Genomic DNA, 16,226 nt, shown 5'->3' with positions numbered 1-16,226 from the left:
ATAGTACATGAAGCATTTCTATTTTATTTTTCTTTCAGAAAAGCTCTATTTTTTTCTTTTTAAAGAAAAAGTTTGAGAGACAAATACCACCCCCGCCCCATCACCCCTTAAAAAAAAACAAAACCTGTAATGTTGAGAATAGTGGCCTCTGTCTGCACTTCATATCACAACCTTGGCATGGCTCCCATCATTTACACAAAATAAAATAAATTACCCAGTACGAAGATGCTGTTTCATTTGGAAAGATTCAGGAAAGCTGATTTGCCCATGAAAGGAGTTATACATTATTTTGCTTATGGCAGTTCTATATATGTGTAGGCTTTGAACAAGCATCTGCTACCTACCCTCCATCCCCTGGCAGGGATTGGAATAAGGAATATTTTTCTGGTAACAGAAATCATGAAAACGGTGACTTAGCCCAATGTCTTCACTTAGACTTGGATCTAGGCAGGGCTGGAGACTGATAGTTATTTTGTGAATTGATAGCATGTCTTTGAAAGCCCAAGGTGTGAAATTCTAAAAACACAAAGTATACTTTCAGATAGTAGTGGATATTTTGTTCTCTCCTCCAGGGAGGACAAAGTGGGGGAGAGAACTCTCCAGTAGGTACTGGCTGAAGCCAGGGATTGAGCCTAATTCTTCTAGGTACTATTCAGAAGGGCTGCATTTCCCTTAGCTAGTTACAGCCTTTGGAGAGTGCAGGTTCAAGTCACTTGTGGGTGTTCGGGTGAAGAGTCACAGCCTCCTTTTAAAATCTGACTTAAGTGAACTCTGGGTGATGCTCCTCCCACTGGTGGGTGGGGTGAGTGGCCAAGGAGAGTCTCAGGACCCTCCACAGTTGTCCTGGGGCTAAAGATGTTATTTTGACTCTGGTGACCCTCCTCAAACTAGAGTCACTCATGGTCATTTCCAGCCGTGTCCTTGAGTTATCAGCTATGTTGACTGCACAGACTGGCAAGGGATTCCCTGTTGCAGAAGCATTTTTAAAATCAGCTTCAAGAAATCTGAGTTGCCCTAACCAAAGATAAGAATCACAGAATAGATTGTCCTATTGGTGTGGAAATCTTAAAAAGTGCCAGGTTTTGGATCTTAACTGTCTAAATACATCCTTTTCTCTGCCACATTCCTTTTCTCCTCTGCACTCCTCTGGTGGTCTCTGCTTTAAATTAAAACGTAGCTTATATATCCTTTGGCCCTATCACACACAAAGGTCATTTTGAAGTTGAAAACACATTCAAATTTTGTTCTCACACTCTTACTGAGTACCGTCAGTATCCAACTGAAGTTCTAGACAAATATATCAATTGAGAAGAAGAGGAAGAGGAAGAGGAAGAGGAAGAAGAAGAAGAAGAAGAAGAAGAAGAAGAAGAAGAAGAAAGAAGAAGAAGAAGAAGAAGAAGAAGAAGAAGAAGAAGAAGAAGAAAGAAGAAAGAAGAAAGAAGAAAGAAGAAAGAAGAGAAGAAGGAGAAGGGGAAGGGGAAGAAGAAGGGGAAGGGGAAGGGGAAGAAGAAAAACGCTACCACTAAATGTGGTGAAGCAACTGGAATACTATTCAGTGATAAAAAGGACCCAACTTTGGATACAGCAACGTATCTCTAGACCTCTAGAATGTTATGCATTCGGCATAACCAGTCAAAAAGAGACAAAAACCAGTCTCAAAGAGATCACAGTGTGATTCTGCTTACATAACATTTGCAAAAACAATTAAAATATAGAGCAGGGAAACATCTGTTGTCAGGGGAAGGGGGAAGGAGGCAAGTGTGGCTGTAAAGGAATCCCAGCAGGGGGATCTTTCAAGTGATGCAAGTTCCGTACCTTGGTTGTGCTGGTGGCTGCACAAACCTTCGCGTGTGATCGAATGACGTGGAAACGATACATACGTTTTGTACACACATATAGTACCAACATCAAAGTCTGAGTTTTGATCTTATATGAAAATCATGCCCAATGTAACCACTGGAGGAAACTGGGTGAAAGACAGAGGGGGGGGGGCCCTCTCTGTGCCACCTTTACAACTTCTGGTGACTGTACAATCACTTCAAAATAAAAACTTTAAATATATGTAAGTCCACCACGGATAGCACGGACTCCTCTGTACTGCAAGTATAATTAAAATCACCGTGACACATGCCAACAAAGCGTCATATTTTTAAGTGTGCTGTTTCTACACCATTGCCTCAAGAACCCAAAAAAGGAATAACACAGGGATGATGTGTTCTCGGGCCTATGATAAAATCGCTCCAGGTCTGCAGGGCTGCAACCCATTTGATGGCTTTGCAGACGCTCCCAAAGCCAGGCTGGAAACACAAATGCTCTCCGGTTAGTAGGTCCAGATCGGCTGGCGCATAGGGCCTCAGGCGCATCCCGCCCGCGTGCCCACGCGCCTGCCCTTTGGGGACGATCCAGAGCCCGAGGCCACGGCCCGGGGGCCACAGGCGCACGCAGGAAACCCCTCTTAGAGCCCCGCGGCTGCCCTGCCTCACCCCTCCTCCTCCTCCAGGTCCTTGCCACGTCTCACTCACTCACTGGTTCCTCTGGCGAAGTCCCAGCAGAAGCCGCCAGCCTCGGAGCGCGCGGGCTGTCCCCGGGGGTCCCCGCAGGTCCCCGCAGGTCCCCGCGCACGGCCGCAGAGCAGGACGCGGGCCCCGAGCCGCCAGGCGCGGCCGGAGATGGAGATGCTGCTGGACAGCACCCGCCGCCCGCCGGGCTGGCCTCCTGGGGGATTGCCTCCTTTTTTTTTTTTTTCCCCTCTTTTTTTCTTTTTCTTCTTTAACATTTTTATAGCGCCAGGAGTGTACCCGGGGTTATAGAATTATGCCAAAACAAAGAGCAAAGTCCTTGTCCTGAGGAGTATGCGGTGTAAAAGGCGCGGATGACGCAAGGCAAAATGACAGGACAAACACCAGGGTGGGTGGGGAGGAAAAGTGACCCTGAAGCGTCAGGTAGGATCAATACGACTTTCGATGGATAGAGAAGGAAGGAAGGGGAGGAAGGAAGGAAAGAAAGGGAAGGAAGGATGGGGAGGAGGGAAAGAAAGGAAGGAGGGAAGGAAGGAAAGAAGGAAAGGAAGGACAGAAGGAAGGAAGGAAGGAAGGAAGGAAGGAAGGAAGGAAGGAAGGAAGGAAGGGAAGGAAGGAGGAAAAGGAGGGACAGAAGGAAGGAAGGGAGGGAAGGGAGGAAGGAAGGAAGGAAAGGAACGGAAGAAAGAAGGGAGGGAAGGAGGAAAGGAAGGAGGGAAGGAAGGAAGGGAAGGGAAAGAAAGGAAGGGAAGGGGAAGAAGGGAAGGGAGGAAAGGAAGGAGAGGAAGGAGGAAAAGGAGGGACAGAAGGAAGGAAGGGAAGGAAGGAAGGAGGGAAGGGAGGGAAGGAAGGAAGGAGGAAAGGAAGGGAAGAACGGAGGAAGGGAAGGAAAGGAAGAAGGAAGGAAGGGAAGGAAGGAGGAAAGGAAGGAGGGAAGGAAGGAAGGGAAGGGAAAGAAAGGAAGGAAGGGAAAAAGGGAAGGGAAGGAAGGAAGGGAAGGGGAAGAAGGGAAGGGAGGAAAGGAAGGAGAGGAAGGGAAGGGAAGGGAAGGAAGGGAAGGGAAGGAAGGAAGGAAGGGAAGGGAAGGCGGAGAAGGAAGGAAAGAAAAAAAATGGAAAAGCCGAATCACGGCCTTAACTCCTTTGTGAAAAATATAAATAAGGATATGCAATAAAAGCAATAGGAATAGGAACATTTTTGAGAGTTTATTACGTTCCATTGGTATCACACCAATTTTATAAGGTAGGCATTTGTATTGCACCTAATTGGAAAACAAGACTCTTTTAACTGTTTAAAAAACACTCCTAATGCTCTCCATGAGCCATATATAATTCCATTTTATCCTCAAAAAAATGTTCATGAAGTAGGAAATGTGTCCCTCATTTTATAGCTGAAGAGAATGAAGCACTCAGGTTAAGTAACTAGCTCAATCTGGATCGCTCAGGTAGAAAGCGGGAGACCCAAATTGGAAGCCTGGAAGTCCCACCCAGTGAGAGAGCCAAGATCGGAATCCAGGAAGCCCAACTGTGTGGCACAGGGATTGGTATCCATACACCCGGATTCCCCAGCCCGCATGCTTAATTGTGTGCAATAATGCACACTGGATAAACAATTTAATTGAAAAATATTTGTATTGACTGCCGGTAGTGCATAAATTCACTTTGCCAAGGCCTTTAATATTGCAGTGAAAACACGCTTAACTGAAGAATAAACACTATTATAAAGAACACAATAGGTGCTCCTTCCTTCATTCACTCAGCAAACATGCGTGAGTATCTGTTTGCACCAGGCACTGTGTGTGGCACCATGGAGACGGGAGTGACCAAGGAGGGAAAAAGGAGAGAAAGCAAGGGAACTGGAGATGGTGTGCATTTTAATGATGGATACACACTAGACTGATCAAAAGAAATAGGGGCAAATAGCCAACAGGAAGGGAACATTTCAATCTTCTTATACAGGGAATGACGTTATTCTGGGCTGGACTGTCCTTTGTGAGTATTATTTATCTCTTTTTTCATTTCCTCTCTTCTGTTTCCTTCATTTTTGTTTTGACAGAGGAAAACACCAAAGAACCTCTATTATAGACATTCGTTAACATTTCAAATAATGCTTTGGGTGTCCAAGTGATGACATTAACAGTAATGGCTGTCCCACATTGAGTGCTCACTATGAATCAGGCATTAGTCTGAGCATTTTACATGTGTTAACTCATTTAATCCTCATAATAATCCCATGAGACAGGAGCCAGTATGATCTCAATTTTATAGCTGAAGACAATGAAGCTCAAAAAAGATTTAAAAACTTGCCCAAGGATATAACGCTAAAAAGTGGAGGATTTAGTGTATTAACTGAAATTAGGTTTTGGATTATTTGTGGATTTCATTTACCGTTCGAATTCCCTTCCAAATAACAGTTTAACTACGAGAGTATTTTACAAGTGTGGAAATAGTGAAGAGGCATGCAGACTTCTGAGCCTGGGATGGAAAACTGGTATAAAAGATCTCTAAAAAAAAAAAAAAAAAAAACAAGAGACTCTGGGAATTGCATTTTCCAAGTCTGTTATCAAAAGCCAGAATCTTAACTGGCATAAACATCTACTTTGGAGCTAAGAGGTTGACATCATTACTGTCACTCCATGCCCGATCTCACTTCATTTTTTTAAAATGCTTTTTTCCTTCCAGACTCTTCTGTAACACACTAAAATAAACAAAGCCACTAAAAACTAAAATAAGGAGAGAAATTCTCCCCAGCTACCCCTCCCTAACCAGAAAAACACAGAAAAGCATTTGTTTGGGAATATTTTTTTGTGATTGTGTCAATTGTATCTTTGTTAAAATAGAATATCCCCCTTGAGAATGAGAAAAATAATTTGATTTCCCCAAACAGAGGACAGCCAAGTCTACTATTTCCATTTGAGTGCAGAGTTTAAAATCCTAACGTGTTAAAGAGTCTGAAACACTAACGTTCTCTAATAGAGGAGTGTATAATAGAAAGATGAAATAATAAAAGGTGCTAATTTCTGTATTCAGTCATTGTGTTCCTCCTTAGCACAGGTCACTTCTGAAAATTCAAGGGTGGGCCAGAGCTTTGGGAGCCTCCCAGACCACACCTCCCTCCCAACCTCCTCTCATGGGAGTTCCACTTCCCACTTCTGAACTCCTAAATTCCCAGAGTGGCTCCCACTTTCTCCTTCCTCCTTTCTCCAGGTCTCTGTTGAATTCTCTCCCAGTTTGTTCACTTCTTTGCCTGGCTGACTTTTATTTCTGCTTCATTACCAAGTCTCGAAATGTTCTCTGACCCCTTCCCAAGCCAGCTTCAGGGGCTCAAATCTGAATTTTTCCTGGCCCTCAACATGCTGTTAGTACAACCATTTGCTTGCTTATTCTTTCCTCCTCTAGACTGATTCATTTATTCAACAAATGTTTCTTGGGCACCTAGTATTTGCCCAGGACTTCGGTAGGTATTAGGGAAACAGGGATAAAAGACACTCCCTAACAGGGTTCCTGGAAGATAATGATACTGAGTGATTGTTTGGGGAATGAACGAATGGAATTAGGTCATTACAAAAATAGAGGGAAGACCAGAGGAAGATGAGCAGTCACAGGGAAGACATTTGGCAGTTCCATTCCTCCCATTGGGCACATCCTACCGTGTTGTGTAACATCTCCGTAAGCCTCTTTCCTCCTTAAGTTTTTGTTTTCCTAGTTAACTTTCATTCTGCCAGCTCTATTGGAAGCAGGAGCTCTGGCATAGAAGGGGCTTAAAGCTCTGATGCCAGCGCTGTCATTTACTAGCTGGGTGACCCTTGTCTCTTTCCTTAGTTCCTATGTGCTTCAATTTCCTCCTCTGTAAAATGGAGATAACAAACACCTATAACAAGGAGGAGTGTGTGAACATTAAATAGATTTCACATTTGTAAAGGGCTTAGCGTAAAGTCTGGCTCGTAGAGAGTTCTTTCCTTTCTTTGTCTCTCCCCTACTCCCACCTCATACCCTTCCTACAAGATGTCACCAGGGCAGCAGGGGCATGCAAGATGACTTCAGGTGATATATGAAGTACATTTTAAAAGACCATATTATTTTGATACATCTAAAAATACCTAAGTGGCCATAAACCCCATTAAACCTTTGTGGGCTTTTTTTTTTTTTTTTAAATCAATGCTTCAGGTATGTTAAAATTAAAAAAGAAAAAAAAAGGCTTAAATTGTTTTTAAAAAAATACTTGGAAATTATCAGTAAGTCAGTACAAAGGAGAAGGAGGAAGAGAAAGGAAAAGACTCCTGAAAAACACTGAGGAAACAAACAAGGGCAATGACATGAAAGAAGAAAAACATTTAACCAAGAAGTCTGCATCTGATCTATTTATTATGCTTGGCCTGAGGATTCGATAAACCGATGGGTAACCATAGGCATACTATGCATTTCCCAAATGTCACTTATTGAAAAAATCTAGTTCTGGGGCTGTGGGGATTCAGTCTATAGCTAAATGACCATGTGTTGGCTTTCTTAGCATAGGATTAGTCTGTCACAGGCCAAACGGTCAGCTTTGGCTCCCTAAAAGTCACCTGTCCAGTTCTGCCTCTGATGAAATACAAAGTGAAAGAGAATTGTTCATTTAGATTTAAGAATAACTAATGACCACGTAGGGCTTCCAAAGACCGTCTGTGTTCCTCATACTGTCTATGTCTCTGTCCTGCTCTGTAAAATGAGTATAATAATAGAATCTGTCCCATGAGGTTGTTATGAGGATTTAACATAAAAGAAATGTAATAATTGATATATATGTGTGATTGTTACCATTAATCGAGTGGGGACCAGCCTCCTCGGAGCACCTAGCACTACATACTCTGACGGAAGAGCTCATCTACCGCCGCAGGCTTGAAAACTATCTGTCCCCTTTCACCCATCTCCCTGCTTTTTAATGTTTTGTGACAGAATCAGCCCACTAAAAGCTTTCTGTCTCCGAACACGTGGTATTCAATACTTTGGAAAGTTCATATATATTCTCCTCAGTTTCTCTGTCCTTACAAGCTTCTACCCAGATCATAGATTTTTCTATAGATTCTCTTAGCCCTTCAGAAGCTCTATTACACAGGTGTGTGTGCGCACACACTTCTTGTGCTCCATGTGAGAGAGTCCACCCATCTCTGTGCCTCTTGGGGGACTAGTCTGCAGTGGGGCTAATTCCTCCCACCCTCCCGCTCCCAGAAGTCAGTGTCCCTAAAAAGGCAATAACCGAACAGACCCAGACCAGAGAGCCCTAGCGAACCGGGCCCTGGAAATCGTGATCCCGGTGTAGCAAGTGCTTTTTACAACATGAGGCAATTCACTCATAGCAACTAAGTCTAATAAAGGACTAGGAGAAGCCAGGAAATTGGGGGACTGGCCGTCGGGGCTCCCTCCTCCCCGGAGGAGCCGAGGTCCCAGCGCTCCAAGTGCTTAACAAAGAAAGCGGGTCGTGCAGGGGCGCGGAGCAGCGCCGGGCGGACAGGTACGCGCGCACCTGCAGCACCTGCACGGCCGCCGCTGCCCTGACGCCTCTTTTCTCGGAATCTAAGATGCCCCCGAGACGGGCGGAGATGCACTTTCGCCCTGAGAGAAGGACGTCAACGGCCACCCCATCCTGCGGTGACACCAGGCCCGGGTATCTGAACACCGTGCTTGGAAGCGTGGCTCGGGGTGCCCGGGGCCTCTCCAAGCCGCCCCAGGTCCCAGCTCCTGCCCCCTCCCCGGCAGGTACCCCCGGGCGCACCCGGGACCGAGCCTCCCCAGTTTAGTCCATCCTCTCCCCGTAACCGAGTGTGCCTCTCCGGGGGCGCCTCCTCTCGCTGGGGCGCACCCCGCTCCCTGCGCTGCTCCCCGCGCGCCCCGCTCTCGCGCTCCACGTGCTCCCCCCGCCCCGGGGCTCCCGGCGTCGGGCTCCCTCCCCCCCTTCATTCATTCTCCTCTCCCCGTTTCCCCCCCAGCCTCGCGCTCTCTACCCCCCCCCCCACCCCGTGCGCTCGACCCCACTTGCCTCTCCCGCTCCGCGCCTCTGCTCGCCCTGCCCTGGGTCCAGCGCCCCAGGCGTCCCCGTCCCGGCGCTGCGGTCTCGGTCCCCGCGCCCCCCTGCAGGCCCCGACCCAGCACAGCTCCCGCCTCCTTCCTCCCCCGAAGGAGCCTCTCCGGGGACTCCCGGGGCCGCAGCCCCCCACCCGAGGGACCGGCTGGCCCGGCCCAGGCAGCCCAGCTGTCAGGGACAGCGGGTCTATTTTAGGTCCAGCACCCAATGTCCCCGCCCTGAGGACACGGGCCCGCAACTTGGGTAGCACTTGCCAGCACTGATCCCCAAGCCGACCCGAGTTAGGCTGGTGGCGGGGCCACGGCTGCGGACGGTGGTCCCGGGACACCCAACTGGAAATCCAAGGGGAGGGAACCCGGGGCTTGGGGCCTGGGGTGGGGGGTGGGGGTGGAGGGGGCCAACCCCCAGCCCGCCCTCCCCCACCCCCCCCCCTCCTGGGATTGGGCTACCTGGCCAACCTCTTGGGTAGGTGGCTACCCTGCCACCTCTCTTGCAAAGTCACACGTGAGCCTTCCCAATCGGTCCCCCTAACTCTGCCCCGGTTGACTTCATTTCTAGCCAATCCGGTCATCAGCCTGCAGTAACCCATCCAAAGCGCGATCCTTTGGAAAATCATAAGAATTGGGGTCAATCAACAAACAAGTGACAAAGAGCCTCAATACCTAACCTAAGCCCCAGACGGTTGAGAGGCCGGACTGCACACGTGTGCGTGTCCCTATGCGCTCACGCACACACACACACACACACACACACGCACAAACACCAATCCGGGCTGGGATCCAGCCACAAGTTTGCACACTGACAGGTCTCTAAGCCTAGCAGAAAACAGAAAAGTTTCACTCACCTGCGTCTTTTTCCACCTCTGCCGATTGGGACCCAAGGGAAGTATCGGAAAAGGGTGGATTGAGAGACCCTCCTTTCTTTTCTTTTCGCCTTTCCAAAGAGTGGAAATTTCCATCATGTGATAGGGGGCAGCATCCCCAGTGTCGCGTTTCCTGCGGACCCTCCCTTCCAGCCCAGCCACCAATCGTCAGGCGGCAACCTGAGATGTAAACAAAAGCATCCTCCCAGGTGGGCTGACTTGTCCAGCTGTCCTGCCAGAGTGAAGCCTGGGAGCCGCCAGCCCCTGCTCCCTCTTTTCTGGGTCCCTGAAACAGAGAAGATCTTGGTGTGAGTTGGGGTTTTCGTTGTTGTTTGGTTGGTTGTTGTTTTTGTGATGAAGTGTCTTCATTAGTCAAGGTTGCATTTGTCGAATCTGCCCTCTATGCAGGACTACCTGTTGATCTTCACTTTGAAGTCTGTAAAAAAAAAAAAAAAAAAAAAAAAGCCTTTCAGGTAGGTTGACTCTAAACTGCCTCCAGGTTTATGGATGTCAAACCCGAGCTTGACATAAAGGGGCAAAAAAAATATTGAGGAAGGGGGTACAAATGAAAAACGTGTCGTTCACAGTTAAAGTCACTTTATGTTCCGTGAAGTTGAGGATAACTTGGTAGCATTTAACCATGAGTGGGGATCTTGGTGGGAATTTTTTTTAAGGGACTTCAATTTTAACACAACCCTCAGTATTTATGGAAAAGGAATTAGGATATAATAAATAGCACTGTAATTTTAATTCTGTTTATTAAAGGCATTAGCCTACCATTTTAAGGGACACTGTTTACAGTAAAATAGTAAAACTATTTTCTGATGCTAGGCAAAATTTTTGTTTCAGAGAAGGCCTGTGTAACAAATATGTTCACAACCCTCTGTTTATTTTAGTACTCATTTGTCTTTCTTTGGGGAAAAAATATTCTCCAATGGAGAACTGACCCCACAGTTCAGCAAACTCACCAGACAATACGAATTGCTTTCTGAACTCTGACATGTCCAATATCGCTGTATTCAGGATGGTAAGTCTCACTGTTTAATCATACCATGAAAGCCTAGAACCATCTTATCTTACTCAGGGTTCCCATTGACTAAAAACACCAGCGGCACCTTAGCACATTAAAAGAAAACAAAAACAAAAACAGGATAAGGACAAGAATTACCCAGATAATGCGTAATGACCAGGAACACTTAAAAAATTATCAGCTCACATGCATGCGTATGTACATACGCACACACCAGATTGTACTCAAACCATCCAACAATGCAAATTCAACAGAAAGATGATGCAATAAATGACCACTTTGGAGCCTAAACATATATAAAACTCAGTATCTAAAAAATACTTGTTTTGGGGCACCTGGGTGGCTGAGTCAGTTGAGCAGCTGCTTCTTGGTTTTGGCTCAGGTCACAATCTCAGGATCCCCGGATGAGCCCCACAGAGGGCTCCCTCCTCAGCGGGGAGTCCGCTTGAGGATTCTCACTCCCTTTCCCCCACCCTTTACTCTGTGCTCTCTCTCTCTCTCCCTCTAAAATAAATAAATCCTTAAAAAAACATAAAAAATAAAAAAATACTTGTTTTATGAAAGCTGATTATCCGCTGCCTGACCAATAATGACATACCTCTTTCATTTGTCGTAATAAGAAGTTTCCATTCTAAGAAATTAGAATATGTCAGAATAATTTTCAAGTCCCTTTAAACTTGCTGAAATTAGGTTATTTTTACACTATCACGCTTTCCATTGATTGTTACTTAATAAACATGAGGGTATTTTAAAAAGCTACTAAAGTCAAAATTGGTAGGATTGAGAAAGGATTAGTAGACAGAGCAGGACAGATGTACATTTCTCTGTGCCTAACCTAACATATATTAAAGACAAAATTCAGATTTCTTTTTTTTTATTGGTGTTCAATTTGCCAACATATAGAATAACACCCAGTGCTCATCCCGTAAAGTGCCCCCCTCAGTGCCCCTCACCTAGTCACCGCCACCCCCCGGCCCACCTCCCCTTCCACCACCCCTTGTTCGTTTCCCAGAGTTAGGAGTCTCTCATGTTCTGTCTCCCTTTCTGATAGTTCCCACTTATTTTTTTCTCCTTTCCCCTTTATTCCCTTTCACTATTTTTAATATTCCCCAAATGAATGAGACCATATATGTTTGTCCTTCTCCAATTGACTTACTTCACTCAGCATAATACCCTCCAGTTCCATCCACGTCGAAGCAAATGGTGGGTATTTGTCATTTCTAATGGCTGAGTAAAAACTCAGATTTCTAAAGTGAAAAGCCATTTCCAGAGAAAACCAAATGAGGATGGCGTCATGCAATTCTACGACAGATACTAGTTAACTGTGCAACTGCTCAACTTTTTAATGAACTGCTTATTTAATCAGTCCTTGGCATCTATATCTTAGTCCAGAAAAGATATAAAACGGCGTTTCATTGCCTGATTTGCTGGAGTCCAATAGGTTACTCATCTATATAAACTGTTAACGTCAGGTGTGGGTTGAGGTAAAATGAGTTGCACTCATCTGTGAATCAGTGAAGCGCTGAACAAAGTTCAAGTGTATTATCTTTTGTAGCTAACACCCAGCAGAGTTTAAGCAGAGCTCCAAACCATGTCTCGATAGTATGAGGCAACTGACCCCCCTTTATCTTCCCTGCTACCACCCAAACCTTGAGCCAATGACGTCTCTGTTGAATCTTCCCAACAATCTTCAAACGTCTGTTCTAAACCAGTCTTTGAAACAATGAGAATTAGCCCCAACCAGCAACGTGAATACACCTACAAGACCACGGTGTAAAACACATTCTGGTTTATCATCAGATCATTCACTGGCTCCGGAGCAGTTAGCTCAAGTTTGAATGTCAGAGCCACCATCCAAGAGCTATGTGACCTTGGACAAATCACTAAGTTCTTCGTGAATCATTTTCTCCTTCTGAAAAATGGAGAACATTTCTTGATACATTGGTTTCCTATTTTCAGACAGTACTAAAAACTCGCCTAGTGATGGAGGAAAATGAAATGTTTGCAATTGAGAAAAAAGCTTACAGGGCAGATAACATTTACTACCATTTTGACAAAGCTGGCTTGACTGAAACTCTCTGCTCTAAAATTACATGAACACATTAGCACAGATATTAATACAAAATCACATTAACACATCAAAGCTCTCGGCTCTAAAATCACATCAACCTAGAATGGTTATTAGTTTTGTCATGAATACTGTTGTTTTTAAGAAAAGTCTATATGAAAAAATATTCCCCAAATATATTCTTTTGAACCAAAGCTAATATTTGAAAACAGACTTCTGTGCTCCAATGGGGTTTGGAAAACGTTGTGTTGAAAGTTATTGTGGGATTCCTCAGAGGTTTTAACCAGTCTCTCTAAGCTGGGATGGAGCTTGCAGCATTTCTCCATGACCGTGAGCCCTTTTTGGAGAAACATCTCTCAGGGCTGATGATCCAGAGTATATCCATTACCAAATTTTAGCATGAATGAATGCCTGATGAAGGAAATGGAACACAATTATTACTTAACACTGCATGACAGTGTATATAGTTCCTTGGTTTACAGACTATTGTTGAGTAGTTTGATAGCAGTGATTTTAGTAGAATTTGTATAAATTTTTTCCTTTGATAGCAGACTTTTGACATGGATTATTTCTCCATTTAATAATTATTTTAACTAGTAAAATGGCTGTAGGTTACAAAGCACCTTAATATATATTATGGCCCTTGATACTAAAATAAGCCAGCCATAAAATTATTATTTTCCCCATTCAATGAGAAAAGAAACTCAGAGACTTTAGGTAGTTTGTCCCAAAGACACAGAACAAATAAATTGACAGACTCAGCATGAACCACTGGTTTCAAATTCATTCTCTCTCACAGCTCACCTCCCTTTACTCCTGAGCTTTTTCTTTTCCAAGACTGAGAACTGCTTTCCTACCTTCAGTGTAACCAACCCTGAATGGCACGCTCAGCCATAAAATTATGATTTTTTAAAATAATTATTATAAAAGCAATTATCTATCATAATTGCATGAGGCTCTATAAATTCTAATGTCAGTATAATGACTTTATTTTATATGAATTTGAATTTGATTTATGTGAGAAACTGAGTAATCCCAGGATTGTATTTATGGTATGAGTTTTAGTGTTACGTTCTCTAAATGGGCTACTATTTCTCACTAGTACTAGGAAAAAGATACCTGAGTAGATCACTCACCGTTTCAGTTTCACACATGATGAAACAACTAGCAACTGGATCTCAAAACAAAATATCAAACTAGATCTAGGATCTTAGAAGACCCAAGTCTAGTGTCCAATATGGGGAGTCAGGAGCCAGACTGTGGGTCCCATCCAGGAGGCGAAAAGAGAGAGCTGAGCCCACGTGTCACACACGGATAGCTCAGGGAAGAGAAAGTGCACTGTGTGGTCAACATTCAACACCAGCCCCAGGGAAGTCAACTTCTGTTGGTCTGGTCTGGAAATGGCATTATATGCAGGCATCTGACCAGCCATATTCACCAAGACATCACACTCCTTTTCCAACTTGCCACTCAAGGAAGCAATCAACTATACCCATCTATACAGCTCACATTCTAAACTACTCACTTCCCCCTAACTCCCCAACACCATGGTCTTCCACGCCTTAGTGCTTTTGAATGCATCACGCCCACCTTCTAGAAGCCCTTGCCACTGACTCTGCCTGTCATCCTCACTTTTTATTCATCTTTCAAGCCCCGGCTCAATGTCACCACTTCAGTGAATGAAACCCTTCTTGACTCCAGTTACCTTTTTCCTTGGCAGGCTGGGGACATGGTGTGGGGGAAGGGGAGTTCAAAGAAGGATGGGAAAAGAAAACCAGCATGTTCTGGACATGGAATTTAGTACTTACAACCACCTTGTGAGGTGGATGCTTTATCCCCACTTTTCAGATGAGAAAACAGAGACTGAGTTAAGCAGCTTGCAAGAGGCAGTATTAGAATTAGGACTCAGATGTAGGAGATCCCAAAGCTCTCCTCATTCTGTCCCATGAGTAAACTTGCCCTCATTTGGGTTCCGGAAATATATCATAATACATTAGACTTTAGGCCCCTCAGCAGCCAGTCTCTATTATTCTTATCTGTGTTCCTGGCATTCGCTATAGCACCTGACCCCTAGGTACTCAGCACGTCTATATCCAGTGGGTGAGTGAGTGAGTGAGTGAGTGGGTGAAGAATGCCCTACGATTTGCCAATTGTACCAAACACTATCTATTCCTGAGTCATTAAATAAAATTACCTGTGATTTATCCCTAAGGATAATCTGTATCTTTTCCCTAGTGTTTTCCTCCTAAGTCAAGAGGCATCATGATTAGGTGCCAGCTCCAGTTTTGGTGCCCAGAGAGACAATGATGAAATCTCCCAGGCTACCTGCTACTCTGACGTGCTTTGCACAACTGGTGTTTGAACAGAGACTGACATTAATTTGCCATCGCCAGGTAACACAGTAGCATGACAGCTTTTCAGAAAATGATACCAAGTTACTCTAAAAGCAGATTTTACCCTTTGTGACATTCCTCCGAGAGTTAGAAACTTATTCATGTCAATCTTAACTTCATATTTTCTTTGTCTGGATAAACCAAATGAAAAGACTTATCACCCAAAGCCAGACATGTTTAATAGCAGTTACCACGTTAAATACATTTATATGTACAAATATAGGTGCAAAAATGTATTGTACATACTTGTACAAATGTCAGATGTACAGGAGACAGCCATTTGAAGTTAAACACTTGGTTTCTGATTTCTAGAACCAGATATCCTAGGTTTGAATTCCAGCTCTGACACTTACTAGCTAAAAACTACTTACATAATAATTAGGCAAATTATTAGCCTCCCTATTCCTCAGTTTCCTCATCTGTTATTCGAGGATAACAGTTGTACCTAGTCATAGAGTTGTTTAAAAAAGCTTAAAGCTGCCCCAGGGCAGCCTGAGGGGCTCAGTGGTTAAGCGCTGCCTTCAGCCCAGGGTGTGATCCTGGAGACTCGGGATCCAGTCCCACGTGGGGGTCCCTGCATGGAGCCTGCCTCTCCCTCTGTCTGTGTCTCTGTCTCTCTGTCTCTCTCCCTCTCTCTCTCTCTCTCTCTCTGTCTCTCATGAATAAATATATAAAATATATTAAGCTTTAAAAAAAAAAAGCTTAATTAAGTCACTTAGGCCACATATCCTTTTCAAATGGAAAATGCTGATAGTAGTCACATCATTTGTTAGTGAATAATTCTTATAATTACCCCAGAACCCTGTTCCCCTGGGCCTGTTTCCTCATCCCTAGTACAAGAGGGCAGACTATTTGATCCTTGCGTCCTGTGTGATCTACATTCTACAAATGACTAGCTTCTGGGTGTTCTTTTATTCCCTTGCTGCCACTACAAAACCTCAGTTTCCTATTTGACCTCTGAAGAGATGGAGGACAGGAAACAATTATGAATCTACTTCTTAATTTTCAGAAGACTAAATCCAAAATAAGACAAAATAAAACTTGCAAAGTTCCATGGAAGCCCTTCGCTTCCCGTCTTCAAATGTAGGAGAGAGAGGTGTGGAAGAGGTCAGAATTGTACGCTCCCTTGTGCACTGTCCTCTAGCATCTGGCTGTCCCAATGCTGCATTTTTGCTTCATTCTTTCTCATTGTATAATCGCTTGTTTGCCTGGTTCCTCTTGAGACTGTAAATTCTGTGGCTGTTTTGTCAAGATGTATTTGCTGAATAAATAAATGAACGGATGGGTAAATCAA

The 16,226-nt window shown here is 44.5% G+C and overlaps 1 protein-coding gene across 2 annotated transcripts in view; it reads right to left on the bottom strand.

The window, feature by feature from the left end:
- SLC38A4 (solute carrier family 38 member 4) overlaps positions 1–16,226 on the bottom strand; it is an 84,134-nt gene that overhangs the window by 60,176 nt on the left and 7,732 nt on the right. Inside the window, exon 2 of one of the 2 annotated variants that reach the window (XM_025477377.3) lies at positions 9,424–9,877. The gene's annotated coding sequence lies outside the window, so the exon portion shown is untranslated. Of the gene's footprint in view, positions 1–8,534; positions 8,654–9,423; positions 9,878–16,226 lie in introns of those variants that run through there. The other variant, XM_025477378.3, reaches the window with a different exon arrangement.

The sequence above is a fragment of the Canis lupus genome, chromosome 27 (genome assembly GCF_003254725.2).
Source record: "Canis lupus dingo isolate Sandy chromosome 27, ASM325472v2, whole genome shotgun sequence".
Taxonomy (NCBI): domain Eukaryota; kingdom Metazoa; phylum Chordata; class Mammalia; order Carnivora; family Canidae; genus Canis; species Canis lupus.
The sequence above is the reverse complement of the archived record's forward strand: the minus strand, read 5'-3'. Positions and strand labels throughout refer to the sequence as shown.